The following is a 14,128-nucleotide window of genomic DNA, read 5'->3' as shown; positions in this document are numbered from 1 at the left end:
ACGAGCCAATGCCCTGTATTTCATGTTAACTTGGATGAGTTCCCTCATAAAATATAAATTTGAATCACATAAAATTACCATTTTGTAGGTCAAAAACAATAAAAAATCAGCAATCTTTTAAATAGATCATTAATACTTCTCCTTGGAAAAGAACAGGAGTCACTGACATCATTTAGGTATCATTTGGTTAAGTGATTTTGTTATACTTTTAACTTTTCCAATTAAGACTTGTGTAACTAGACTGAACTGAATTTTTTATATGTTATTACTTATAAACATATATATGCTGATCAATAACTGTATCTATGAATCAGAATTTTTCCATTTTATTAAGGATGCTAATGTCTATAAGGAATGTATGTATGTGCAACATTTGCCCTTTTATCACATTTATTAAGTTTGGGTAAGAGTTATGTATAAGCAGCCATTCAACATTCAGTATAATTCTTTCAGTGGTGTTACTGGGTACTTTTTGATTTGAATTTTGCATCCAAGGACTGCTGTGTGATTAGATTTAAATAAAATTCATGGCACAGCAATAAATATAAACTGGCTTTTCATAATTGATATTTGGAAAATCCTACAGTTTGTGACAGGTCAAAAAATTATACTTTCTAAAATGCTGTCAAAAATTTTAAATTACAGAATAATCATGTAGTTTGAAACATGGAAGTAGGATGATACATATTTGAAGTAAATTATATCTTGTATTTTACAGCAATCATAAAAGCATTGGAAGACACACCAAATAATTTATTACATCTCAAAAACTATTTCCTGATAAACTCTTGGCATACTTTTAATGGTAACTGTCACAAACATAACTTGCAGATCTTTTTCACATTGTGAGATGTGATATTGGTCTTCTAAATCATCTTAAAATGGATTTAAATGACTTAATTATATTGATCTTATTTCCCCTTTGCTGTTTAAAACCACAACTATACCATTAATGAAACCAGTTTTCTCAAATTTACATTTCACTTATCTTTAAGAATATTTTGTAAATTAGTTGACCTCGAAAATTACTGATCTATATTTTTAAAAATGTGTATCTTTTACAGTCATCGATGTTCATGTGTGTGGAGGCAATCAATCTGTGGTGAATCTCATCTTCAATCATGTTCTGTATTACTTTTTGAGACAGCATTCTTCATAGACCTGGAAGTTTATCATTTTAAGCTGAACTGGCTGTTTAGCAAGGTCCACCACTATCTGCTTCCCAATAGCAGCACTGGGATAAAAACCAGAAGTCAAAGTGTCTGGATTTTTATACAGTTTCCTGGGGTTCTACTCAGAACTGAGCTGTCTCCTTAGGCCTCTACTGTTTTCTTATTTTAAAACCTCATTTATAAAACACAAACAGCCATCATTTCTTCTTTACAACAAATTGGTTTTAATGACTGACTTAAGCGTTTGTATTATACAATCGCAGAGTAAGTGAGGTTTCCAAGTCTGCTATTCCCTGTGAAAATGAACAGCTTTAGGTAGATAAACTTGAGGCAGAAGAACAGTGAGAATCAGGTAGAGACCCTCTTGGCAGGAGGGGAAAACAGGTCAAACCCAAGGAATGATGCTGCTGAGGAGAATGACTTCAGATTAATCATGGAGGTAGCTGTATCCAGATGTATATGTGAGGAAGACCAGGCCTAGACAGGGTAGAAGCTTAACTACAGGGGTGGTAAGCATACTAAAACTGCCTGATTGCAAAAGGAGAAGAGATCTACTCAGATAAAATCCTGACTTGTCAGTTGAGGGTTGGTTAGCTACAGTGCCCCTTTTTGTAGGTCTAGTTCCTAATCCTAAATTCATTTATATTTTCTATGGGCCTTACAATTCTATTACCTTAATTCTAGAGAATACGCTTGAGTCATAAGAGCAGTCCAAGTATCAATTTCTCTTACTTATAACTTCTTATCGGAAACTTCTATCCTACTTCTACAGACTAATTTTCTTTAGCCACATTTGTTAATGAATTATAAACTTTATGATGGCTGAATTTTTTTGACTAAAGAAATTTCTCTTTCCTGATTAAGCCAATTCTTATGAATTTAATTTTGGCAAGGTAGCTCAGCAGGAATAAGCCCTTGCTTCAGAAGCCTCATGACTTGCATTCCATACCCAGATTCCATGGTGAAAGCAGCGGAGCAATTCCCAAACGTTGTCGTCTGGTCTTAAAACATGATGGAACCACAGATGTGCTATATTCACATGCACATATTACACACACACACACACACACACACACAAACAGATCAACACAATAACAATGAATGCAACTTATTTCTAAACAACAGAAAATAAGGAATATAAAAATGTTCATTTTCATTCAGCAAAGGTATACAATTTGATTACCAAAACACCAAATCATCTAGAGGTAGATATAATAAGAATACATGCTCTATAAAAGATAAGCTGCTACTAATATTATAAGCTACACAGAAAAAATTGTCAGCAAGAAATAAATATAAAAATTGAATATTAAAACGGAGAATATTTTTGAAAATTTCTAATGAATAATTGCTGAATATTTGCAAAATGAATATACTATATAACACTTCCCTAAAGATTTGTAATGATGTGATGAAAAAACCCTCAAAACCCTAAATATTTGTATTAATTTGTGTAGAGAGCCACATGATGCCACACCTTACAGGTGGTGCTGATTCCCGCTTTCCACCTTTCCAAAGCTGAATGCTCTCAGATGTGTAACAACTCCATATATGGCTAGTGCTAAGATCTGGCTTGCTTCCGCATTTCTGGACCTATTTGCATCTCCCATGGGGCTTGCTAGGGTTGGCTACCCAAAGGTTATTTAAGCTGCAGACTGGCTTTTCCCCGGGGCGAGAGGTAGCAAAGGATGAGAAGATTGTTTTAAGGGCCTGAATAAACCGCAGTTAAGAAGAGTCTGGTGTTGTGTCTTCATTGCTGATAAGGCGGATGCGACAATTGGTGCTGAAGCCTGGGAACGTTACTGGGAAAGGAACGTGAAGGGGACACAACCTCTCATCTGAACTCAGAACTTGCTGCCAGCAGGGAAGTCTAGTAAATTCCCAGGTAAAGGGGAAGTCCGCATCAAGAGCGGGATTAATGACCACAAGAGTGGGGTTAATATGACTGCGACAAGAGCAGGGTTAGTGTAAATGTGTACAGATGTTTGTTATGTTGTTTGTGTTGTCTTTTGTGTACTGGACAGGAGGAAGATATTTGAATTTAGGAACTGCTAAGAAAGGTATTTTGAATTTAAAATATGGGCCTAAGGATTTGATGTTTTGGAAAAGAGGTTCTGTTTTTGTCTCCACAGATGAAGAAAGCCTAAGGATTTACTTGAGATTTATGTGGTTTGAATCACCGAGACCTCCGGAAACGTAGTAAATACCCCTAAGAATGAAGCGTCCCTGTTCAGCAGGAACTAGCCAGACAGACTGACAACGCCCAAATTCCCTGAAAGATTAAGTGGGGTCCTTTCAGTGGTTACAGAGCAGCAAGCCTGCTTCCCTGAGTTCCTGAGTTCCTTTCCACTCCAGTTTGGACCAGTTTGGACCCAAAACAAATGCAGCTGGGGCTAGAAGGCAGCTGAAGCAGAGCTTTGCTAGGTGGCTGTGGTGAAAGGCACATTGCCCCAGTCCAGTTGGTGCCTAGCCTGGCGGATGCCACAGCAATGCTGCAACCTATCAAACAGAGAATGGGAGCGGTGCCACAAGCTGTCAAACCAAAAGACCTGCAGTGTGCCTGGAACTGTGAGGGGCTCTGAGGCTGGAGTGGCTCTGGCTCCACTTGGCTGAGCTGAACTGTGCTGACTTCAGGCAGGACTTGTCGTAATTATCATAATAAAAGTGCAATTGAGGTTTAGACGCAGTAAACGGGCAGTACCGTATTACTTCTACATGGTGCATGGTTTTTTAAGAACTGCTTAAAACCCTTATATAGGTACAAAGAACCCCTGAATATTAAGGTGATATAAGTCCTTGGCTAAATCTGTGAGAATTTACAGCGTCTTTTACTGTGGCACAGGTGAAAGCTTTGAATAGATACTGCATGACACCTGGTGATTGGAATGGCTTGCACGTGAGTGTTTAAGCCAAGGACAGTATTTAAACCTAAAAGCTTTCTTGATAGAGTTTGCTAATGAGGAAGCCACCTTGTTCTCCGCCTCTCCCATCAGTACATGAGCTGCAACGGCTCCAGCGTGGACCCTTAGGGGGCTCTGGCCTGTGCCGCCTCGGTCACGGTTCCAGCACCTCTGATGTTGGCTTCTGCCACACTCCCCACCAGCACAGTGCTGAGGGCAAGGCTAGCCCCGCGGGGAAGGCAGGGGGGCCTGGGGCTGGTGCTGCCACTACGGGGCGGGCTCCATAGCCACTCAAGCCGGGAATCAGTGGCAGCTGGTGGCGTGGCTTCCCCGAAGGGGCAATGTCTAATGGGGTTTACGCCCTGCCAAGTGTGGCCAACAGAAAAGTAAAGCCTGTAATGTCCAGCATGCCTCTGGTAGACTTCTTGATGCAGTTGGAGGATTACACCCTACAATCCCAGATGTAGTGACTGATTATTTACCTGAACCGTGCTATAAATTTATCTAAGCAATTGTCTAGTTATCTTCTAGGTAATTGGACTGGAGAGTTGGATGCTGTGATGGAACAGCTGAGGGTGGTCATCTTCACCGTGAATTCTACCCGAATGGATGCGGGAATGACTGAAGGAGTCTCGTCCTGGATCTCCACTGCCATAAAACACCTAAAAGAGTGGGCGGGCTTGGGAATATTAGCAGACCTCTTGGTGTTGGTCTCCCTGGCTTGCCTGTGGTGTATATGCAAGATCAGGTTTTTTCAGTAGCGCAGAGCAGCCATGATTATTAAAGCCGTTACAGCCATTGAAGCAGGACAGTCCCCCTACATGCTCAGGATGCAAGGCTACTCTTACCTGTTGCATCTAAAACAAAAAGGGGGAACTGTAGAGAGCCATGTGATGCCACGCCTTACAGGTGGTGCTGATTCCCACCTTCTACCTTTCCAAAGGTGAATGCTCTCAGATGTGTAACAACTCCATATATGGCTAACGCTAAGATCTGACTTGCTTCCGCATTTCTGGACCTATCTGCATCTCCCACGTGGCTTGCTGGGGTTGGCTACCCAGAGGTTATTTAAGCTGCAGACTGGCTTTTCCCCAGGGTGAGAGGTTGCAGAGAGGTAGCAAAAGGATGAGAAGATTGTTTTAAGGGCCTGAATAAACCACAGTTAAGAAGAGTCCAGTGTTGAGTCTTCATTGCTGATAAGGCGGACGTGACAAATTTGCATAAGTACAAAAAAGTAAAGTGATTTCAATAAGCCTGTAAGAAGTATTCCATAAAAAAATCAGTACAGTGAATTCAAAAGCAAAATTAACTGCAATATTTTATAAGTGGTGCTATGGATACATACAATATTGGTTTATTAAATTATTATAATAAAGAAAGTAATATTTTTGATTATCTTGGTGTAATGTACAGCAAGTTAAAAAGTATACTAGTAGTGAGATATCACAGTCTCTGTAGCAGTAGTTAGTGAATGCTTGATTAAATTTGCGACATTTTAGTAGATGTGTTTCTTCATAGAACTGCATCATAATATCACTATCACGTGATATGGGAGGTCTTCATTTTCCATAATAACCAATGAAATTGTAGAGACTAGTATCTATCTTCCAAAGAACTGTCTGGCTTTCTGTCTCATTAGGCATTGACATTAAACACAGTCTTTTGCTCTTTCCTGGCATTCTGAATATAAACCCCTCCAATTAGTGAAGGGATTTGTAAAGCATGTTGGTAGAAAAGAATTATTTTAGGGGTCTTCCATCAGCCAGTCAACCAAAAAATATCCATAAATCTATGGTTTTCCTATAGCTATTATATTTGTCTAACATCTGCCCTGTGCATATATGCAGATATATAGGAACCTTAAAACCTTGAAACCTTGAAAGAGTTTTTCAGGACCTTTACCTTTTCAAGTGAGACAAAGGTAAACCTAAGTGCTGAGCTGTAGAATTGTATTTATAATTTTTTACTAATTCCACTTTACAAATTTGCATATTATATGCCCTTTTACATCTATGATTATGCATGTTTATATATACTATGAAAGTGCATGTTTAAATAAATCAGTGCTTAAAATACAGATATACTCTTCTGAAACAATACTGAAAAGACAGCGTAAGTCCCTGGGAGGTTTCTTGTTCTATTTCTTACCTTGGCACCCTAGTACAAGATAATACAAGAATTTAGAAGATGACTCTTCTATAAAATCTAACTCTAAGGATTAGAATTTCTTTGTTGGCTAAACATATTTTCTTCACTTTCCCACATAAAGAAACAAGAACTCTAATATGTCTTATTTGCATCACTAAAATGTTAATAAGGATTAGCAAATCAAGTAGAAGTCAATAGAATGAAGAAACAATTCAGCTGTGAGAACCAGTGCCTGAATGAGCTAGGAGATTGGCATGATGTAGAATGGGCCTCATTGAGAATTTTGTGTATCTCAGTCTTGTTAATTGCCCCATTAGAGTTTAAAGTTCTTTTTCCAGTTTATCAATATTAAATAATCTTCGAAAAGGACATTTGCCAATGTCTATTTGCATCTAACAATTATAGCTAAGTGGACATGGCAGATACATGACTGCTAACAGGGTATCTCATAAGTGTTAGTGACAATGATGGTAGCAGCAACTGGAAGAGGCATGACACTTTTCAGTAGTCCACTTCATTTCCTTCCACACCAGAGGGTTCTGAGGAGCTGAGAACATCATATCTTACTCTCACCTTGACTGGATGACTTCCAAAATAAATTTTATCTATGACCTTATAGATATTATGGGTGTACTTGGATTTATAATGAACAAAAACACAACTGTGTTTCCAATTCATCATGGGAGAAATTGTACCTTAAAAATTTATGTAGTTTTATTTCTCAACTACAAGATGCAACTAGTTTCTCAAGAACTTTATGTGAACCATTTCAGGGTTTTCAGAAGGAAAAAAAATATCAGCTTTTTTGCTTGATTTTCATTTTGTGAATATATCCACTAACTTGAAAAAGGAAATTTGCTTTTGTGAATACTTTTCTTAAAATGAATAAGCCCATTTTGCTAGTGGGGAAAATGAATGTTTCTACTAATGGGAGCATAATAACCACTAATTTTATATTTTAAAAAGTTTACCTGGCCTTCTCTACTAATCTCGTGGGTCTTTTGCTTTTTTTAACACTGCAAATGGAGATCTACCAGCACCTGCTTCAAAGGACATCATTAACAAAATGGACGTCTGGAGATAGCTGTCACCTCACTCTGACATTCCGTCAGAAATGTTAGCCTAATTCTTCCAATTGTGCTATAGCAATAGAGCTCCATTTGTCTAAGACTTCCTGTCCCTCCAATGTTATTCTGCCTCAGGTTTTCTCTTTCTGACATTGGGTGTTAATTGTTCTTCTCTGGCAAGACAGACAGATGATGAAGAGATTCTGAGTACAATTAGCAAAGCTGCACAAGCCTCATCCTTCCTTACATATGCAAGTCCTGTGAGGCAATCAGACACAGTGCTCTCCTCTATGATTGCCAGCATAAAATAAATCCTAATATCTTCATATGAAGTCCTAACCTTTGAGCCTATGCTATTATTTGCATTTGCTTTATAATTCATGCTATTTTCCTCCAATCTAAGAAATATCAGTGTCAAATATGTTCCCAATATGTTTGCCTTCGAAAGTATTATGAATTTATGTTTTACCATAACTAGCTGTGAGCCAATATTAGCATGCATTGTGGAGTTATTTGTTGCAGCTCTTACTTTGTCCAAAGAAAAGATATAGATATATTGGGTACCAAAATTTTCTTCTTGTGAGCTGGTGGTGGTGGCGCACTCCTTTAATCCCAGCACACGGAAGGCAGAGGCAGGCTAATCTCTGTGAGTTTGAGGCCAGCCTGGTCTACAAGAGCTAGTTCCAGAACAGGCACCAAAGCTACAGAGAAATCTTGTCTCGAAATAAACCAAAACCAAACAAACAAAATAAACAAACCCAAAATTTTCTTGCTTATGAGAAGAATTCTATTTTTGATCATAGCTGCTTTGTTGATAATGAAACACTGTATACACACACACACACACACACACACACACACACACACACACACAACCAGACTCACAGTGAGCACTATTAAATTGACTGTGAACTTACTATTTCTCTGGAACAGGAGAGTTTTGCTGATTGGAGTTACACAGTTTTCAGTGAAGCTAGGTGTGCTCTTAGCAGAATCAGGTAGACAATTTCTATCAAACCAATACATTTTGTATATGTGATACGGAATGATTTATTTAGAATTAACTTGAAAAATTAATGTCTAATAGTATTCAGTTTTGTGATACGTGTACTTATAGTATCAGCTGCTTTTATTTGGGTTCACTAAGTTATAATAGCAATGCTACACATTTTAAATAGTCATATATATGCATATATATGTGTGTACTACACATATGTTGTTTTAATCACTTGCATTCAATATATATAGCAATACTGAAAATGGTCGAAAAAGAAACTAACACATATGATTATTTTAGATATAAAATAACAACTGGATTCTCTCTGTGTGTCAAAGAGCAGTGAAGCATAAATTTACTGAGTATGTTGTGACGCTTATCCACTGCAGGTTCTCCCTCTAGACCTCCTCATACCCTAGTCTCCTAGTCTCTGGTAATTATTATTTATTTCTCTTATTGTCATAATAATACATTTAGTTTCAATATACCCAAAAAGTGTGTACTATTTATCTTTCTGTAGCTCACTAATTTCACCAAATGTGATACACTTGACTTTTTTGCATGTTGTCCCAAATATCAAGATCAATTAACTTTATTGCTCAGTAATATAATTATTCACATGTAACTTTTGAAAATGTGCTTTCCCTTTCATTCAGCAAAGATTCTTTTCTCATGTTATACATTCTGAGTATAGTTTTCCCTTCCTCTACTCCTTCACACTCTTCTCCTTCTTTTCCATCTAGATCCACTCCTTTTCCATTTCTCATTAGAAAAGAACAGGCTTCTACGATATAAAAACAAAACAAAGAAAATAAAACATGATAAGATAACACAAAAACCATAAAACTTAAATTGGACAGGCCAAACCAAAAGAAAAATAAAGAAGCTCCCAAGAGAAGGCACAAGAATCAGAGACCTACTCCTATTCAGAAGTTCATTAAAATAACTAAACTGAATGCCACAGTACATATATAGAGGTCCAGGAGCAGATTTGTGTAGGCCATGTTATTGCTGTTTCAGTCTCTGTGAATTCTTATGGGTTTATGAGCTTTCCTCAGTTGTTTCAGAGGATCTCGTCCCTTTTGCCTGCTCTTCTGCCAGATTCCCTGAGTTCTGACAAGAGGGATTTGATGGAGCTCCCTTATTTACAGTTGTGTTCTCCAAGGCCTCTAACCTGTAGTCTGGCTGTGTGTCTTTGTATTTATTCCAATCTGTCACAAAAGAAATCTCTCTGATGATGACTGAATAAGGCATCAATCTATGTGTATAACAGAATATCATTAGAAGTTATTTGTTTAACCCTGGTTTCTGTCTATATTCCTTGATAGACTCATCATTACCATCTTGGTTTATCATAAGTGAGAGCACTCCTCTATGTTGTTGTAATTATACTGCTATAAAATTATTAAATGTTAGTTGCACTTTGAGGGAAATATACATCCACAAGTGAGAGAACTGTATCATAATTCAGACTTTGTTTTATCAAAAACCTCTATATGGATTTCTAAAACTGGTTTTGTAACTTACATTCCCAGAAGAAGTATGTGAGAAGATATTTCCCTATCCTCACCAACATTTAATTTCTCTCCCCTTTTTACATTAATTTTAAAACAAATTTACATTTTAAATTTTATGAATGCATGTATCACGATTAATAAAAACACAGAGACAGATATTGGGCTTCAAACTGAAGACTAGGAAAGCAAAGCAGCCAGGCTCTGGCTCTTAGCTCGACTTCAGTCCAAAAATGGTGATCCTGACTCCAGGAATCTTCAGAATGAGACTGAAACTGACAGCTGTCTCCTCCCATTTTATAATCCTCTCTGGTTCTGGGTTAGAGATTATCCTGGTTTGGGAAAGTAGCAGTAGTACGATATTCTCTATGGAGGGTAACAGGCATGATTTTCCTCTTATTAAGATGGACTTATGGACATATATATATATATATATATATATATACGTGTGTATATATATATATGTATATATATATATAATGAATTCTGCCATTCTGCCAGTTTATGAGTACATTTTTAACTTACTGGGACATCTTTCCATGCTGGCCATAGTTTTTATTCATAGGCAATGTAACTAGGTAGAATGATTGATTACTTTTCTTCCTTGACAGCTTCCATTATACCTCACTGTATTATCAAAGCTATCTTTTAATGAAGAATCCATCCAGGTCAAATCCAGCTACATTCTACTGAGTCCTGCATTTGACATGTGTGGTATCTTCAGTAGTAACTTGTAATTCTGAGAGACAACTAAGAGCAATACCAATAGTCTATATTTGGTAGGTAGTTACTTAGAGTTCCCTGTTCAACAACTCAAAAGAATGATTTGCTTGTGAAATCAACATTATTACCTTGTACAGTACTTTTTGACTCCAGTTTCTCCTCCTGTATTGCTCCCATTCCCTTCCACCTCCCTTCTAGACCCATCTACTCTGCATTCATTTACATTCAGAAAAAAGCAAACCTCCCAAAGATATCAACCAAAAAGAGAATAATAATATACAATAAGACTTGATGCAAACCCTTATATCAGAGCTGGGCAAAGGAATTCAATAGGAGGAAAAGGGTCCCAAGAGCTCATGAAATTGTCAGAGACACCTGCATTCCCACTTTTGAGAGTCACAAAAACACCAAGCTGACAATCATAACATATATTCAGAGTATCTAGAGAAGACCTGTACAGGATCCATGATTGCAACTTCAGTATCTGTGAGCTGCTATAAGCCAAAATTAGTTGAAATCAGTAACAAGGCAAGGCTGTCCACTCTCACCATATCTCTTCAGATAATAACTGAAGTATAACTAATATTCAGATAATAACTAAGACAATTGAAGGAGAACAAGATGACATAAAGTGGAAAGGATGAAGTCAAAATAATGCTATTCACAGATTATAAAATAGTATACACAGAGCTGGGTGGTGGTTGTGCCCAACTTTAGTCCCAGAACTCAGGATGCAGAAGCAGGCATATCTCTGAGAGATCAAGGCCAGCCTGATCTACAAAGTGAGTCCAGGATAGTCAGTGATATTTCAAATAAAAACCCTACCTTGAAATTAATTATAAAAAAAGGATTAAAGGAGAGTATGCATGGCAACCCCAAAAATTATACCAAAGAAGTCCTACAACTTGTAAATATTGTCAGCAATGTGACAGGATACAAGATTAACTCAAAAAAATCTGTAGCCCTCCTATATAAAAAAGACAAATGATCAAATGAGAAAGAAATCAAGTAAATAATATCCTTCATAAGAGCCACAAATGACTATCCAAGCAAGTGAAAGACTTGTATGAGAAATGCTTCAAATCTTTGAAAAAAATAAGATTAAGAAGATGTCAGAAGGTTAAAAGATCTGTGCACATGGATTGGTAAAAACAATATAGTAAGAATGTTACTTAAACCTGGCACTGTGAACTTTGTTAGCCATTTTATAACTCTTGATAGGGATCATTATCATCCCAAGTGTTGTAGTTTCATTTAAGCTATATATGTATATAATATATTTATATACATGCAAACATTTTATATATGTGTGTATATATGTGCTGTGTAATTTGAGAAAGATATCAATAAAGTAATATGATAGAGAAATTAACTCTCCCTGCCCTTCTCTCTCTGTATTATCCTTCCTTCTCTCCAGTTAAAGGCATTTCCATGTTCCCTCAGTTCCCTTCATGACAATTTTACACTGCTTTGTTCTTTTCTATAGCCTCTTTGCTCCCACCCCATTGTGCTTTTTTTACTGACTTTGTTTCTGGGGTAACTCCAGGCCAATCTCTCACATTTGATTACTTAGACATAGGAACTACAGATCGGATATAATATAAGGCATTTGCCTTTCTGTGTCTGGACTGCTTTACAGAATATATCATTTTGTAATTCCATCCATTTATCTATAAACTTCATTATTTGATTTTTAAAAGCTGAATAATATTTCCTATTATATATGTGACACATTTTCTTTATCCATTCCTCCGTCAAAGGACCTTCAGGTTGCTTGCATTGCCTAGCTAATGCAATAGAGTTATAATAAGCATGACTGAGAAATTATCTGTGGAATAGGAAGTAAAGACCCTTGGGCATTTGGCAAGGAGTGATTTAAATGTATCATATGTTAGAGTTACTTTTAGATCTTGAGAATTCTCCACAACACTAGTCCAGAGTGTTGTGGACTAGATTAGAGTCCCACCAATGGAAAATGAGTGTGCTTTTGCCCCACACATTCTTCAGAATTTGTTTTCAAATGGTTTAATGGAAACATCTTTTATTTTTGTAGTATGTCATTGTGTGTGTGTATGAGAGAGAGAAAGAGAGTGAGAGAGAGAGAGAGCGCGCCAGAGCCAGAGCCATAAAGGGAGGGAGGGCAATCTAAAGAAAATAATTCATCTGCATGTGTTTTTAGTAATGCATAACATATCCAAAGAGACTGAAAGAAAGAATAGAATCCCCCTGAAATGGAGTTACAGCTTATTGTGAATTACCAGAAGTGGGTTCTGGAAACCACACTGCTCTGCTACCAGAGCAGTATGTGCTTTAAACCACTAACCCATCTGTTTAGTTCCAAGATAATATTTTCTAAACAATCTCAATCCATCTCAGAATTCCTTTCTATCTTTTTTAACTCCTATTATCTACTTAGAAACTACTATACTACATTTAATGAATCCATTAAACCTTTAAACAACTTTTTTAGAGCCAAACTATGTTGTATGTGTATGCTTTACTCAAGGGGAAAATAGTCCACATTTTGTCTGACAGTTCTACATATATATATATATATATATATATATATATATATATATATACATACACATATATATATTTTTTTTAAAAAATTGTTCATTAAAATTCTTGAGTATAAAGTAGGCAGTAAAGAGCCATTTTTGTATCTTTCACTATTGAATTTTGTTCCACAAGTTTTTTTTAATAAATGTTCAAAACCCTCAAGATTTTTTATTCTATTTCATTTGTTGGGTTGAGATCTGCACAGGATAATCCTTTTGAAGACAGCCTAATAGGAGTTGAATCAGTTTGAACAAATTTAATTGACAGATCTGCCAGCATAAGACCTTTATTTAAGAACCTTTATTATAAATTTTCCACTGTGTCTACTTCCTACAATTCATAAAAGAATAAAAAATCTATTTGATTACAGGTAATATGAAATAGTAGATATAATTTTGAGAGACTCTTTCTGGGGAGAAATCTAAACACATGTACTAGTAATTTTATGTTAGAGATATTAGAAAATATGACAGAATTGGGCAATGTTAAGTTCTATAATAACAGAGAAATATTTGATCAAGCTTGGGTCTCAGATGTGACTGGGTTTTGTATTTCTCTGTATCTCAGGTTGTTGTTTTAAAATGCTATGACTCTGTTCTATGGAGGTAAAAAACTTCAGGACATTTCTTTTCACTTTCCTCTTATGCTTCTTTTTTACCTCTCATTTCATACAATTCCTTGTCCCCCTGACTTTTTAAAGACCTTTCCTACTGCTCTTTTTTCAGATATTTGTCAAATATATTCTAATGATGATTTTTAGGGTTTGTTAAAGGTTGCATATGGAGGTGAGATGGAATGTGAATAACTACAATAAAAACAAGCTTCAGTAACTTGGCACAATGATTCTGATCTATATCTACAACATTCAGTCAAATACCACCTTGTAAAAATTGAAATGGCAGAAACAAACAATGGACTGATATGTGAATAATGCTGACGAGAATAATTCTCAAAGTCTAAATTAGGAGATGAAGGTATATATTTATAACTACATATGTATTAAATATAAGCAGAAGGAAAAAGAAAGAGAATAAGCAGCTAGTTG

This window comes from Myodes glareolus, chromosome 18 (assembly GCF_982192425.1).
Source record: "Myodes glareolus chromosome 18, mMyoGla1.1, whole genome shotgun sequence".
In the NCBI taxonomy this organism is placed as follows: domain Eukaryota; kingdom Metazoa; phylum Chordata; class Mammalia; order Rodentia; family Cricetidae; genus Myodes; species Myodes glareolus.
Note: the sequence above shows the minus strand (reverse complement) of the source record.